The following is a 14935-nucleotide window of genomic DNA, read 5'->3' on the forward strand; positions in this document are numbered from 1 at the left end:
TAATGATCTCAATAAAAACCGATTCTGATTCTGATTTTGATATTGGACAGAGAAGTAGCTTGCCTCAATTAATCAATCAAACAATTTTTATTGTTTCTGATACATATAATGAAATGTTATTTTTATACAGGTAGGACTACAGAATTGTTTTGTTACAAATGCGTGCAAAACGCTTCCTTTTTCTTCGTTAACATGGTTACCATTGCAAGTTAAGCAGATGAACGCGAACAAGTTGCTTATATAAATGAAAAGATGTGGATGATGTGATGCTGTACGATAAGCTGTTCCTCAGTTTCGCGGCACTATAACAAAATGAACGCAATCCATAGGTAGTCGGTATGTATAGGGTATCCATAATGGTACAGTTGAGGTAGTACGCAGTGAATACGTGGATTTTAGATATGTAAACGTTATTGACAGGCATAGAACAGAGTTATGTAAAAGTTTGTAAGGAAGTAGTAAAACACGATAATTCATACAAACTGTTTCTGGTTGTATGTTTACTAATTCATAAACATATGAAACTGAGTGTGTGTTTTGTATAATACGAATAGCACCTAGTGCTATGTTCTGTGCTACTCCAAGGCGCTTCAGCGTTGTCTTGTCGGTTAATCCGTAAATTGCTATAGCATATGTAATGTGTGAATGTAGGAAAGAATAATATAATATTAATAATGTCTTTAAAGGGAAAATGTAACGTAACCTGTAAAGAATAGGTGTTTGCCTGTAAATCTTAAGTGTTGTTTCATGAACATATGTGTGCCATGAAAGCTGTGGGTCCAAGTGTACAACGAAAAATTTTGTATTACTGACTCTTTTTAATGGCGTGTTATTCATTACAAGCTAGTTATTAGACGTAAAATGAGTGTTTTTACGGACAAAGCTAACATAGTTACTTTTAGGGGTGTTAGCAAGAAGTTTACATGCATGCATGAAAGCAGAATGATATCTTTTAGGGCTGTTGTAGCTTTGCCGTATGATTGATTTCCTTTTAGAATTTAGAATTTAGAAGGAAACCAACCAGTTTCAAAAATATCATTCATAACATGTGTCGATGGTTGAACTAAAAGTGTAGATGATTTCTTTGTAAGTTCAACCGACATGCAGTCATCACCTACTGACTTCGTGTTCGTCAGCGCAAGAATAATTTTTTATTGAATTTCGTCGTCGGTTGCAGAGCGAAGGGAAAATGAATTCACATCTTTCCCGCCAGGAAGGCAAGTGCACGGGTTGTTGCAAGAAATCGTGTTGTTGCTACTACCTACGTTGGGAAAGTGATCGTTAAAAGTATTGTTTATAGCGATATCTTAAGATATCATCATCAAGAGTTCCTGGCACATCGCCATCCGTCCTTTTTTACTTCGATGCTGCCTTCGCGAAGCTGTCTTCATTGTCGGCTTCGTCGGCATTGGAACGAAGCTTAAGGTGGCCGCCGTCCGCTTTGCTGTCCGTGTAGCCGTCTACGCGGCCGAGTATTGGATCACACCCCTCATCAACAGCGCCTGCGAGGCCGGCGCGAGCACTCGCCAGAACACATTTCGAGCGCCGAAAAAGTGCCTCCGTTCGCCCCAACGTAGTTCATTCACCACGCAGTTCATTAGAGACGTTGAAATCTCCCTCTCCCTCTCTCTCTCCGAAAGTGCTCGAATTAGAAGACGACAAGTAGTTGTCCCCCTGCTGTCTTTCGAGCCCAGTGCGGAGCACGCAGACGGAAAACACGACTCATCCCTGCCGCCCCCTCTCCCCCGCCCCTTTTCATTTTTTTCTGAAGTCCTTTTCCGTCTCCTTACGCCGTCGACAGCCCGGAGCAACAGAAAGGGGCCAATTACATGCCGAGGCACGCGCGCGCGCTCTCGCGACGCGACCCGCGACATGCAAATGCGAGGAAACGCCGCGTCTCGAGACGGATCGCCCGGCGACGCGAAACCGAGAGTGTGGCGGCGGCGCTGCATCGCGTGTACGCTTCAAGCGACGCACGACGCTTACTAGAGCGCGGCAGGCCAGCGCGCGCCGACGGGACGTGGGAGCGACCGGCGCGTTTAGCCGAGAAATGCGGGACGCGTGGTCTCTTCTCTGTCTTGTCTTTCTGCGCGCGCGTGTCACAGGGCGCGCGGAGCGTTCCCGGCGTACTAAGTGACAGACGTCGACGCGCAGTTCACATAGCACACGCCGCGGCGCGCGCTTTCGGCGTGCTTCGGAGCGTTTGGGGCGCTTCGGCTTTTGCGGAGACTCGCACGAATCAGCATACACTATGCGCGTACACGAGGCGCATCTTGGTAGTGAATCGGAGCGCGGTTCTGGATTCTTATATGCAAATTAAGGACGAGGTTGGGGTTCTCGGAGAACGTTTAAAAGGCGAACTCTTGCTCTTCGCACGCACAATCGGCACCGAGATTCTCACGTATACGCGCGCGCATTATAAATGCTCAGCTCGAGACGGCCGCAGCGGGGGAGTGCTATTTCGCTGCTGTGAGTGTATTTTAAAGAAAACTCGTTTTCGAGCGCGTCAGCTTGAGCGTGTGGGTTTTGATGCGCGCGAAGCAATGGAAACAGCTTTTTTCTTTTTACTAATTCTTTTTTGTGCAGAATCAACGAAGGTTCACCTAGCAACATTACACGGTACGCTGCGAATTTTAGGCCGTACTCTAACTCTGTTGTTACCGAGGGCTTTAACGCGCAAAATTAAAAAAAAAAGGCAACAAGAAATAATGAAAGTAAGTGCGAGAAAAGACTTTCGTAGGTCAAATTTTGCTCTTCTTATACTTTCAGCAAAAAGCCACGTGTGCTTTCAAGCGCATTTTGGAGGTTGGACGGTGGGAAACATTCGAGTCGAATTTGAATAGAAACAAGGAAATATTACAATATTTGAGATGCTGCAGTCAGAAAGACGAAATCACTTTATTTCGCGCTGGTTAAAGCTTCAGAGACGCAGCCGCGACCTGCGCTTTCACACTTTGAGATGTCAAGAGTGAACCCCACATGTGTTGAGAGAAATAAAAAACAAGTAGAGCCTGACTATTGCATTTATAATACAATTTCAAACCTAAAACGTTAAATGTGCCAGAACCGTACAGCCTCGTGGGGCTACTGAATGATAAATAAGGTTCTTTTGTGAACGAACATCAATTAGGACGCAAAATACAGCAGACATTTGTTGTTGTTTTTTTTTTCGTCCATGTAGTGTGTGAGAGTTGGTCGACGGTCGAAGACGACAGGCTCAGGGCACCGGTTCACTACGATGAGCTGTACAATATAAGTGGTAACTAATTCTTCGGGCTATGCCAGACTTCATGATAGTAAGCTCAAATCGCTGCCCTCCCACTTGTGCAGAGCCGACTCTTATTAACGGAAATTTTGAGTTTCTTCATAACTTGGCACGCTTGTGCGGCCGGATGGAACAGAGCAAAGCTTCGACAGTGTCTCGCGCTTAGCGTATATATGAAGTCTGCTGGTACAAGAGGTCACGCTTATAGAGTGGACTCTGGCCCTTGTGCCATTTCTCTCTCTTTTTTTTTTTTGCATGCCCTGCAAACGTACGAGCTCTAACTAAGCCTTCAGCTGCGATACAAAGCAATAATTACATTATCGGCACCCTGCCGTGCTCGACTTTCGGCCGAACACGCTTATTTCCTTTTCTTATCTTTGCCTGATCGCAAATTCGCTCGCTGTGGCGGCCGACTTGGCGCATATCGAATTCCGCGTGGTCTTTTTCAAAATGTGTCCCCATCTCGCAGCCCATCTAAAACCGGGCAAACTATGCCGCGATGATCCCACGATGATCCTACAGATTGCAGGAAAATGAAAGGAATACATTTTCTCCTGGCAGGGAATCGATTGCCCCATTTCTCTGTAGGCGCAGGAAGGGGTCTACCGGACCAGAGGTCAGCGTACCGTGTCCAGAAACTTGACCAGGCAGAAACCCAATGCGGCAAATCGATTACGTAAGTCGGCAGGAAAGAGAGTGTACGACAAGCTCGAATTTTTTTTTTTTTTTACCATTCTTGAATTGCCATTTGGTGTGCTAACTCGAGAATGCCTAGAACCAGCAGTTCAAGCCATTCTTGCTGTAGCACGCTGCCTAAGACTGCGGACCAGATCGACAAATGCGTCCGCCTGCTTCCTGTCTGTACTGGCCGCAATCTGAAGCTGCGCGCAACTATTATTATGCACCAACTATAGTTCAGATGAAAAACCATTGTTGAGGTGAAGCCATTCTATTCGTTTTGCGCGCAGTGCTGTCGATATTGCCAATAGGTCAACCAGAAACCTTTGCACGTTTATCACTGAGTACACGTTCAACCAACTTTGAACTGAATTGTGTGTTTGTGCTCTGCCTATGCCCGATTATGTTTGAGGATAGGTCGGCCGTATAACCTTATAACCATTAGTCACGCTTGCTATAAAAAAACGTTTACGGAGCGCTGTACCTGCGAAAAGAAAAAGAATCTCGTTGCAATAGGCGCAACATTTCAAGATTTCAAGCGTGCATGTTATAATATGCTTCACCATGCGATTACCGCATGTCCCCCGAAATAACGGACTGAGTGCCGCAGCCATGAGGAACATTTTTTATTTGTTTGTGACTGCCGTGCTTGAAAGCTTTTGCGTTTGACTGTACAGCCTTTGACCATAAGCATGCACCAGCAACAAAGTTGGGCAACATTACGGTGTTCGAAATCTCTCAAGGCCCATCTTAATTTCTATTTGACCTCCACCTAACGAACTGAGGTGAAGTTGACGACACGTTGGCGACTGCTAGAAATGCTGCGAATGAGGTCAAAATGAAACATCATGGAGCAGGTACACAGAGACATAAAAAAAAAGAACAGACGAGTGATAGCTAGCAACGAAGTCTCATTTTCAGCGACGTATATTTGTACCCAAACTTGTCGCGATTTCATTCTCAGAAAGGCTAGCATGCTTATCTGGAAGGTGCAGAGATGGGGTACCCACATAACCAGCGATGAGCTTAGACGAAAAACAATTTCCCGACGACTACGATACTAACTAACGCAAAATTTGAGAGCAGCTGTACGCGTGTTTTCATTTCGCGATATACTGGCTGGCGCGGACAATCTGTGCCGTGCGGTACTTTGCAAACGAAGCTCAGTGCGGCGCGACTGCCTCACTGATCGGGAGATCGCGAGAGAAAACGCGTGGGTTGCGCATGGGCGCGATTCACAGCAGCCGCCGCAGACAACCTCCGCTCATGCAGCGCTTTGTTTCCATACAGACGACGCGGGCTGCTCTGGCGCCATCTGTTAGCCATCGTCGCCGTAAAACCCCTCGTGCGCGGCATTACGCTTTTCTTCTCACGCTTTCGCCATAACCTCCTCCAACGCATTCCTCCTCGCCCTCTCCTCGCTCTCGCCGCATTTTTTTTTTTTTTGTTATCCACCGCTGCGCTCCGCGTTCGCTCTCATTTTTCGCTGTGCTCGTTCGCTTGGTTACGAGGTAGGACGCCGACGCTCGTCGCAGGAACGGGCGCTTAAGAGCTGCGCTCTAAAGATGTAGAAGCAGAAGCAATATCGCAGTTGGGTTCTCGTTGTATGCAGATTTCAGGTAAATAGCAAAATTATGCAAGAAAGTGAATCGCGTATGCGAATAGGCGATAAGTTTCAGTATAAACACGGATTGCTGAAAATCGATTTCTGCTGGTATCTAGCGCTCATCTGTCATCTATATTTCTGTCCGTCTGTGTATCTCCGCGCTATGATGTGTAACGATATCGAATCAAAAGCCTAAAGATCCGCAATCTTGAGGTAAGAAGTCTGACTTGATCTCGAGTATGACCTTGAAACATGGTGTTGTCAAATTCTGGACAAGGTGAATTTGTCCAATCGAAGTTTTTGCTCCTGTTTATATGCATATCTGCTCCTCCTGAACGAATGCGACGGTAGTATTTTTAGTAGGCTTTCTTCGGGTGTAGTTCTTTTATATATTTAGGCACATGCCTCGGTTTAGGTGCAGTTTAATATAACAGACAAAACAGGTGTGGTTTACGTAATCTATACGGCGACTTGACACAGCCTCTTTAGCTGAAGTCTACAGATTAGGTGTTATTGTGAAGCGTTATGGTAAGTTATTGTATCATGGCTTTGAGAAACCTGTATCAGAGGCTACGGAGTCCGTTTACGTGAATTTATGGATGGCAAACGTGAATAACTACGTACGTTTGCTACTAAAAACCCGACGTCGAACACACGAGATGCGTTTTCAGATGTGGAGCCGAGCACAACCACAAAATGAGGCTGAGAAATCGTTGAGTTCTGTGAACGCCTCAAATCTGACCTTTAGGTGAGTTCAAGCCTCGCGAGGTCGTTTTCCCACGCCTGATCAGCACCCCATCGTCATTTTCTTGACTTCATTATTATCTTTTCTTGCAGAAATTTCATAAATCCGGAACTGAGTCCTTCGTCGGGACAGAGCTTTTTCTTCTGGTGACATCTTCCAATAAATCAGGAAGACGATATTTTGTCAAAGATGCGACGAAACTTAGCTTGACAGATCTTAATACTTCCTACCGAAAAACCCATGCGCCCCACATCCAATAATCTCATATGAACATATAGGGGTCCCACATACAAACCCGCCGGCATATTCTCATATATAATCCTCATATAACGTATAAGAACGTACGGGTTTTTATATGGAAGCGCGATGTGTTCATATGGAATTATTAGATATGGGGCCCATGCATTAGGGTCGTCTTTGTAAAAATTAGTGCGAGGTGAAGCATTCCTATCGTTTCAAGGGCCGTCAAAGTATAAAAACAAATTCAGAGCTCGGCGCCAGGAAGTCTCCAGGTCTGCCTGGCGTCAGAGCTCAGCCAGGGAGACCAGTCATCCACTTTCAACCCAAGTGCCGTGGTCGAGCCTTTGCATATTCATGCAGTACGTGGCGTTCCGCGGTATCTGCAGAATCTGTGCATTCAAGCAGGATGTTTTCTGCAATCAGCTGTGTCGCTTTGTGTATGCACAAAGCATCTTGCGCAAGCACTTGATTGCCTTACGTGAAGAACGTACCCGGCATAAGTCAGTGCACGTGGTCCAACTGTTGAACGACAACCGTTCTGACGAATTCGCGTGGCACTGTTCCCAACCACAACGGCGGCTACGCAAGCTCTTAATAAAAAGAACGATTAAAAACCTATTCCACGGTACCGGCGTTGCCGTAAAGCGAACTTGTGTTCCGTGGATTGCGCTGTAGAGATGGCTGCCCGTGTACGAGACGTTTTGACGCAACCGGTGACACAGAAGGACTCCAAATGGCGCAGCGATTGTGTGGATAGGCAGGGTCTGGGTGGGTCCCACACAGCAGGTGCACTTCTTTGCAAAAGCTTCGGAAAACATAAAAAAAGAAGCCATAAAAAACTATCTTTGTGTGGTGTGCAGAGTAATCTCTACGCAATCCCGCACTGAGATTACTGCGTCTCAAAGTTCAGTCAAGTTCAAAGAAAAACGGCTTCATGTCGAGAGAGGCCACACACGCCCGTCGGTATGAATGGGGGAAACGGGAAATTTCGCAGTGATGTACAGAATCCCGCGGCAGGTCGTCCGCGTAGCTAACTAGCACTTGCAGCGCAATGCCTTTTACCTCTTCCGTGTTGTTTTGTTACGTTTGTTTGCATTCATTCCGCTTGTTGAGAGAGACGAAGAAAGTCCTAGATGTGGCAACGTGTGCGAGTTGTGTCGTGTAAAAACAAAACGAAAAGAACCACGACACACAGGTGACAATTATAACCAAGGAAAGCACACTGTATTATTTTTTTCATACGCTGACTTTGATATTTAAAAAGTGCGAATGGGCTAAAAATATTAACACATAGTAGCATTTTTGACATGCTTGAGCGGAGCTTTATTTGTGGGTAGCTCTGCCCACAAATTAGTATAAAGAATTAAATCATTACTGTAATCATTCCTTTTACTCCAACGACCTTTGATAGCTTCTTTAGGGAGGGGCTGAATGCACTCTCCACGGACAGAAATAAAGGTGATCTAGTTATCCTCATTTTCTTTGATGTGGAATGATCTTTTGCGACTTCCGTATTTAAAAGCAACTGAAAAGGACGCGATGTAATATGGTGCCATCCTCGCCTCATCCATACGGAAGCGAGAAGGAGTACAGCATAGGGGTGTACGAGTAGCCGCATTGTGTCATTATTTTGTACGGTCTCACTTCTCTTGGTCTGGCACTGGAACGGCAACGGCTTTACCGGCAAGAGTGCGCTGCTGCAGCAACACTTGCAGCAACTAACGAGGAAACCAGACGTCATAATGATTCAAGAAACGCACAGCGAAGAGACGCCGAGACTCCCGGGCTACCGGTCGCACGACAGCCCGCCGAGCAAAAGGGACACGTCCAAGGGCAAGGGCAGAGGAGTCTGCACCTTCGTTAGGAAAGGGATCACCTTCATGGAACACGAAATGATCGGCAGAAGCGCCATCGAACACTGCACGGGGGAAGTAATCACGGGCAAGAGGAGGAAGGAGAGCACTTTCCTGGTGAACGTCTACAGCAATCCGTCCCACGGACAACAGAAGTTCAAGGCACTATTTCACAAGGCGAGTTCAGTGGCGGGGAGCAATACGCTCGTAGTGTGCGGAGACTTTAACGCTCCGAGCCAAGACTGGGGCTACCACAGAACGACGGTCAAGGGGAGAGAGCTGATGCAAGACGCCACCGACGTGGGACTGAACCTAATCGCGGACCCGGCCTTTCCCACCAGGATCGGCACATCGGTTACGAGAGACACCACTCCGGACCTTACCTTCGTCAAAACCGACGGAGGATCGCGAGAAGCGAAATGGAGAAACACGGGCCAAGAGCTGGGCAGCGATCACTACATCGTGGAGGTCGTCGTACCGCTCGAAGGCCAAGGCAACACCGGCATAAGGAAGCATCGCATTACGGACTGGGACGCCTTTCGAAAGGCGCTACCCGTGGTGCAACTGGACATTAAGGACATCGAGCAATGGGTGGCCAACGTCGTTGAGACGACGAAAGGAGCCACCAAAGAGCTGCAGACGGACGAACGGATAGACAAGATGGACAGTCGGCTGTCCCACCTGATAGAAGCCAAGCAGTCCATAAAGGCAAGGTGGCAGAAGCAAAGAATTAACCGAAGTCTAAGGAAGAAGATCGCCGACCTCAACAGGCAGATCGAGGTCCACTCCAGGGTGCTATGCACCCAACAGTGAAATGAGGCCTGCAACGAAGCCGACGAACAGATGCACAAGGGCAAGACGTGGAACATGCTGCGGCACCTCCTCGACGAGACCAAGACCAAGGGCCACCAAAACAACAACCTGGCCAGGATCCTGCACAAGGCAATCTGCGAACATGGGGAGGACGAGGTCAAGCGGTGCTTGGACGCCGAGTACCTGCCGACCACCCCCACGGAAAGACACCCGGATTACCAAGGCAACGAGAACGAGACGCTAGATCGAGACATCCAGACGTGGGAAGTCAGAGTTGCCCAGCAGGATCTCAATGGCAGGTCCGCCGCGGGTCCCGATCGAGTGACCAACAGAGCGCTCAAGAACCTCAACGAAGCGGCCATCGAAACGCTCACGAACTTCTACAACAAGTGCTGGCAAGAAGGAAGGCTGCCCAAGCAATGAAAAGCTGCCAAGACGATCCTCATCCCCAAGCCTGGCAGGCCGCCTAACATAGAGAACCTCAGGCTGACCTCGCTCACTTCGTGCGTGGGAAAGGTCCTCGAGCACGTTCTCATGAACAGGTGGCAGCGTTATCTGGAAGAATCGGAGATTTACCCAAATTCCATCATCGGGTTTCGGAACAAGCTCGGGACGCAAGACGCCATGATCTCGCAAGACTAGATCATCGACGATACGACGGGCACGAAGGACAACAGAGCCATACTCGGGCTGGACTTGCAGAGCACCTTCGATAAAGTGAGGCACTCGGCTATCCTGGCCCAAGTATCCAGGCTAAACATGGGCAGGAGGACATACCAGTACATCAAAGACTTCCTGACGGAACGGACCACCGAAATCTGTGTGGGAGACCTGCAGCTCGAAGAGAAGAAGCTGGGCAGCGTCGGAACTCCGCAGGGCTCGGTGATCTTTCCGCTACTCTTCAACCTCGTGATGATCGGGGTGGCCAACCGGCTAGAAAAAGTAGCGGGAGTTCGGCACACCATCTACGCCGACGACGTTACGTTATGGGTACCGGGAGGAAGCGACGGACACATCGAGACAACGCTGCAAGAAGCGGTCAGCGCCATCGAGGAGCAGCTGGACGGGTCTGGACTCGTTTGCTCTCCGGCCAAGTCAGAACTGCTGGTGATTCCACCGACAGGAGCGGGCAGGAAAAGAAACAATATGGAAGTCAAGTACGAGCGTCCGAAGATCACGGTCAAGACGGCGGGAGGACAAGTAATGCCGGAGGTCGAGATGATTCGAGTGGTCGGGCTGCTCATCCAGCGAAACCGAGTCAACGGTGAAACGGTCAACAAGCTCGCGGGCAAAGCGGCCGCGGCAATGAGTCTCATCAAGAGGGTGTCCAACAGAAGAGCGAGGATGAAGGAGGAGAGCCTGACTAGGCTCGTTCAATCCTTCGCAGTTAGCCACATAACGTACGTGGCCGCCTTCCACAACTGGAGGCCGAGCGAACGTAACAAGATAGACGCCACCATACGCAAGGCGTATAAGGCGGCACTCGGTCTCCTCGGAAGCACGAGCACCGAAAAATTCATGGCGCTGGGAGTCCGCAACACGCTGGACGAAATAGCCGAAGCACAGAGAACGGCGCAACTCGAGCGTCTCTCTGAAACGAGAACCGGAAGACAGATACTGCGGGACCTTGGCCTCGAGCCGAGGGAAGGCAAGCAGCAGAAAGACGTACCTATACCGGATAGCATCAACAGAAAGCTCAGTGTCTGCCCGATCCCGAGGAACGTGAACCCCGAGCACAACAAGGAGCGGAGGTTGGCGAGGGCCAGGGCTCTCGTGGACCTCCACGCCAGAGAAGAAGGCGCCGTCTACGTGGACGCGGCGGAGTATCGAGGGAGCAGCGACGCATACGCGGCGGTGGTTGTCGGGGCATCGACGGGTGCAACGAAGACCGCGGCGAGCGTCCGGACTCGAGAAGGGCACCGGGCGGAGGAGGTGGCCATCGCCTTGGCCGTCTCCGACCCCGGATGCACTACAGTGTTGTGTGACTCTAGAACGGCAGTGAAGAACTACGCCAAGGGTAGGGTATGTAGTGAGGCCGCGCGCATACTGCGCAAGGCCGAAGGCATCGGACGTAAAAGTGCTGTGGTGATCAAGTGGTTTCCGGCCCACATGGGCAGTGACGTGTCGGAACGCGGGAACGTGAACCACAACGAGACGGCCAACTCGGCCGCGCGAGGACTAACCAACCGCGCAGCTGCAAGCACGGCCGACTCGGAGTGTTGGTCGCGGTGCAGTGCCAAGGACAAGATGATAACCTTCAACGAAATAGTGAGGTGGTACAGACTGAACAGGCAGACTATGCCGCCACCTCACCCGGGGCTTACCCGGAAGGAGGCAGTGTTATACAGGCAGTTACAGACGGGGTCCCTGTTCACCCCGGTGCTAGCTAAGCACGTGTGTCCGAGCGTGTACGCGAGTGACGTGTGTAGACTGTGCGCGAAGGAGAGAGCCACGGCGGCTCACATCCTTTGGGAGTGTAGCGTAAATCCGCGAGAAGCCAGCGAGAAGACGACGATCCCGCCGCAGCTAGAGGCTGCAACAAGGAGCTATGACCAAGAGACACAACTCAAGGCCGTCCAGCAGGTCTCGGCAGCTCTAGAGGGGCAGCGACGGCGCGAAACCGAGGAGAAGGGGGGCAGCACCTCCAGGAAGGGGGCGGCGGCCCTCTCGGACCCGCGGAAGTAGCGAGGGACCAAGACCTCGAGGAGCACAACGCACGAGACTAACGTAGTGGCCGCGTCGCGGTAAAAGCTTGTCCTCCCTGCGTGGAGGGAGCCTAACCGATTCTGCAGGCATTTTCAATAAAGTTGTTCTCTCTCTCGCTCTCTCTCTCTCTCTCTCTCTCTCTCACACACACACACACACACTTCTAATTTCTTTTCCTTTTTGTGACCAAACGTGAAACAAGGGACAGACGAAAAAAAGTAGACGAGAGATGCACTGACTCTCACCTGAAGTGTTTATTACATGTAACTATACCTTTAATAGAGACACCTTTAACACAGTTGCTTTAAATAGACAGAGAAACGATTTATTTGCAAGGTGCTATTAATAATTTTTCACAGGAATTCGCCAGTGGAGTCAGAATCACAGCTCGCGTCAGCCAATCAAGAGTGTGATTCTGACAATGCACGTGTCATTTAAGTCACGTGTCCCTCCACGTCAGAGCGTAGCCTGCTCAGTATGGTCAGCGCAACTCCAGCGCACACAAAATACTGCGAAAAAGACAAACAGCGTGAAAGTAGTTATATAAAAGAAAAGACAAGGAAGAAAGAGGAAGGAAAGAACTTGTTTGTAGCTATCGCACGCTCAGACTCCATTTTCTTTCTGTATCTGTTGTTCCGCGCTACCGAATTTTTTAAATAGAAAAAGAAATATATTGCTGATGGTGTAGAAGCATGTTGCTAACTCCAGACAAGAGATAACCTTGCGAATGTACGTCGGCAATTGTTTCGCTTGAAGACCCCGTCTTTAGTGTCCAATGACGATTGCATCATAATGACTAAGGCTCGTAAAATCCGCGCGTAAAAACCATCCGACCTGTTGAACGACTAGGATATTTTCCGCAGCGTATGTCGACCACCACCTATTTTTTTTTTTTCAGTAAACCCTTGTATAGTTGACTAGTGAGTCATTTATTGGCTTAGCGAGTACGTTTGCACGTACGCGCCGTGATGTGACAGCTGTTTTCAAACCATATTTAGAGAATCCAAAAAGAACTACGCAGGTCATCCACGTTGATTGCGACTTGGCATGGCTTTTACTGAACACTGTCGCTATCTTACTGACCATGCGCAAAGCCCGAAAGATGCGAGGCTATATATCGCGTGAGTTGAGCGTGCGCCTTTTAGTTGCGAGAGAAAGGTAGTCAATGGTTGGACCTTTGTCACGCACCGACAGCAGGCCACTTTTTTGTAAGTCATCCTTTCGGACTAAGACCAAAATACTGTGATTGTCTGGCCATGAAGGCGTTTTATTTAATTTTTTTTAGAAAGTGTACTGGATATGTGACTACAGTAAGTGCTTCCAGCTTTATATATATTTTTTTCTCATTCCTGCACATTTACTTTTCTCTTATCATATCCTCCACTTTCACCCTCTCCTTTTCTTACCGTTATGTCAACGTTAAGTAGCCGGCTAAACACAGTAGTTCAGGCCGACCTCCCAGCTTTATTTTTGTAATAGACAGATAAATCTATCTGGAACAAAAAACAAAACGCAGTTGATTCACAGGCCTCCCCGTAGCCTTGACCGATGTTAACCTCTTTTCGAAACGTGGTGCATACGTGCTCGCTCGCTCCACTTTTATCTCCCGAGAACATCACTACTTCTCCCCTCGTATTTCGACTTCTCTGCAGTCCTGCATGCAGTGAAAACGGCGATTCGTGCGCATAAAGCGGACGGAGATCGACGACCCGCTGGCTACTGCGAGTGTCGTGTGGCGCTAGGCCTGGCTCCCTTTGCACGTGCTCCATTTTTTTTTTTTTTTTGCCTTGCTTGTCTTCCCACAGTCCAAGACGACAAGGGAGACGACACCGCTGGAGACAGAGACGGTTCCTGGTGGCTTGAGTCACCTTCCCAGCCGTCTGCGACCCAGAGCAACTCACTCGTAGCGAATGACCACCGCTGGGATCCCACGTAACGCGTCTGCGAAACCCACCCCCCTCCCTCCCCCCGCCCCGCCCAGTTCCCTTGTCGAGAGCTGTTCAAGATACTCGTTTCTTCTCCCTGGATAACACGCGGCCCCTGATTTCGTCAGAACGAGGCGGTTTTCTTTTTTTATTTTTTGCCTGTGTGCTTACATCAACATCTGCTATTGACCCTTGAAGTCGACTCTCTGCGCATCACGAGGAACTCACGGCGTGATTTATCTAAACAGCAATTTGCTTGTTTTTTTTTTTTTAGCATCATAAAATTAAAATTATACGAGCTGGGGTGTGCTTGGAAGACAAGGACAGAGTGAGGCAAACGCGGGATACACATACAGAAGTACTCTAGCAACTGAGGGTTATTGAAAATTCCACGTGTTCATATGTAAACATCATTGTACAGCCACGTGACAAGCCCTATCTATCCCACTGAGTCTTTGAGTCCTTTATTTGTTCCAGACATGCGCTACACCACAAAGCTGAGGAAATGGGAAAGGAGCCACTGTATCGCGGCTTGGCTAACTCCCATATCCGAGTACAATGCACTGTTGAGATAAGAAGCGAACTTCGCTTGCCGACAACAAAACTGATGGTGTGCTGACAAACTTGGCACCTTCGCTGATTATGGCTTTGATTCTATAATTCCAGGCGTACGTTAATCTTTGTGGAAGCCAATTGTGCTGGAGACTGGAAGAAAAAAAAACGGGAAGCAGCCACAGTCACGACCGGTTGAAAGTGTTGTGATGACAATGTGTTTACATCCCAGGACAGCATGAATTACCAATTCCTACAAGAAGCAGCACTTTTATATTTATCTGCTTAAATATTATTTCGAGTGTTTCGCCCTTTCCATATTCTTACTTACCGTTATTGCATTAATATGTTTTTCTCACGCGGTATGCCACGCGGCATATCATTATCAAATAAATGCGTGCAGTCCTTCTTCAAGAAGCTGCACAAGTGGTATGCGGAACTTGTTGTCCATAGTCTGTAGGCTGGTGTATATGCTTCCGCATACACCTCGCTTAACGTATATCATAAGCGCGAAACTAAATAGAACACCTGGTACAGTCCGTTGTTTTTCCG

The 14935-nt window shown here is 48.7% G+C and overlaps 1 long non-coding RNA gene and 1 pseudogene across 1 annotated transcript in view; one reads left to right on the plus strand and one right to left on the minus strand.

Moving 5' to 3' along the window:
- The window catches only part of LOC129386944 (uncharacterized), a 107334-nt gene that overhangs the window by 37103 nt on the left and 55296 nt on the right, over positions 1-14935 (minus strand). The window lies entirely within an intron of this gene.
- LOC126534441 (uncharacterized) lies at positions 9048-12032 on the plus strand (annotated as a pseudogene).

This window comes from Dermacentor andersoni, chromosome 11 (assembly GCF_023375885.2).
Source record: "Dermacentor andersoni chromosome 11, qqDerAnde1_hic_scaffold, whole genome shotgun sequence".
Lineage (NCBI taxonomy): Eukaryota > Metazoa > Arthropoda > Arachnida > Ixodida > Ixodidae > Dermacentor > Dermacentor andersoni.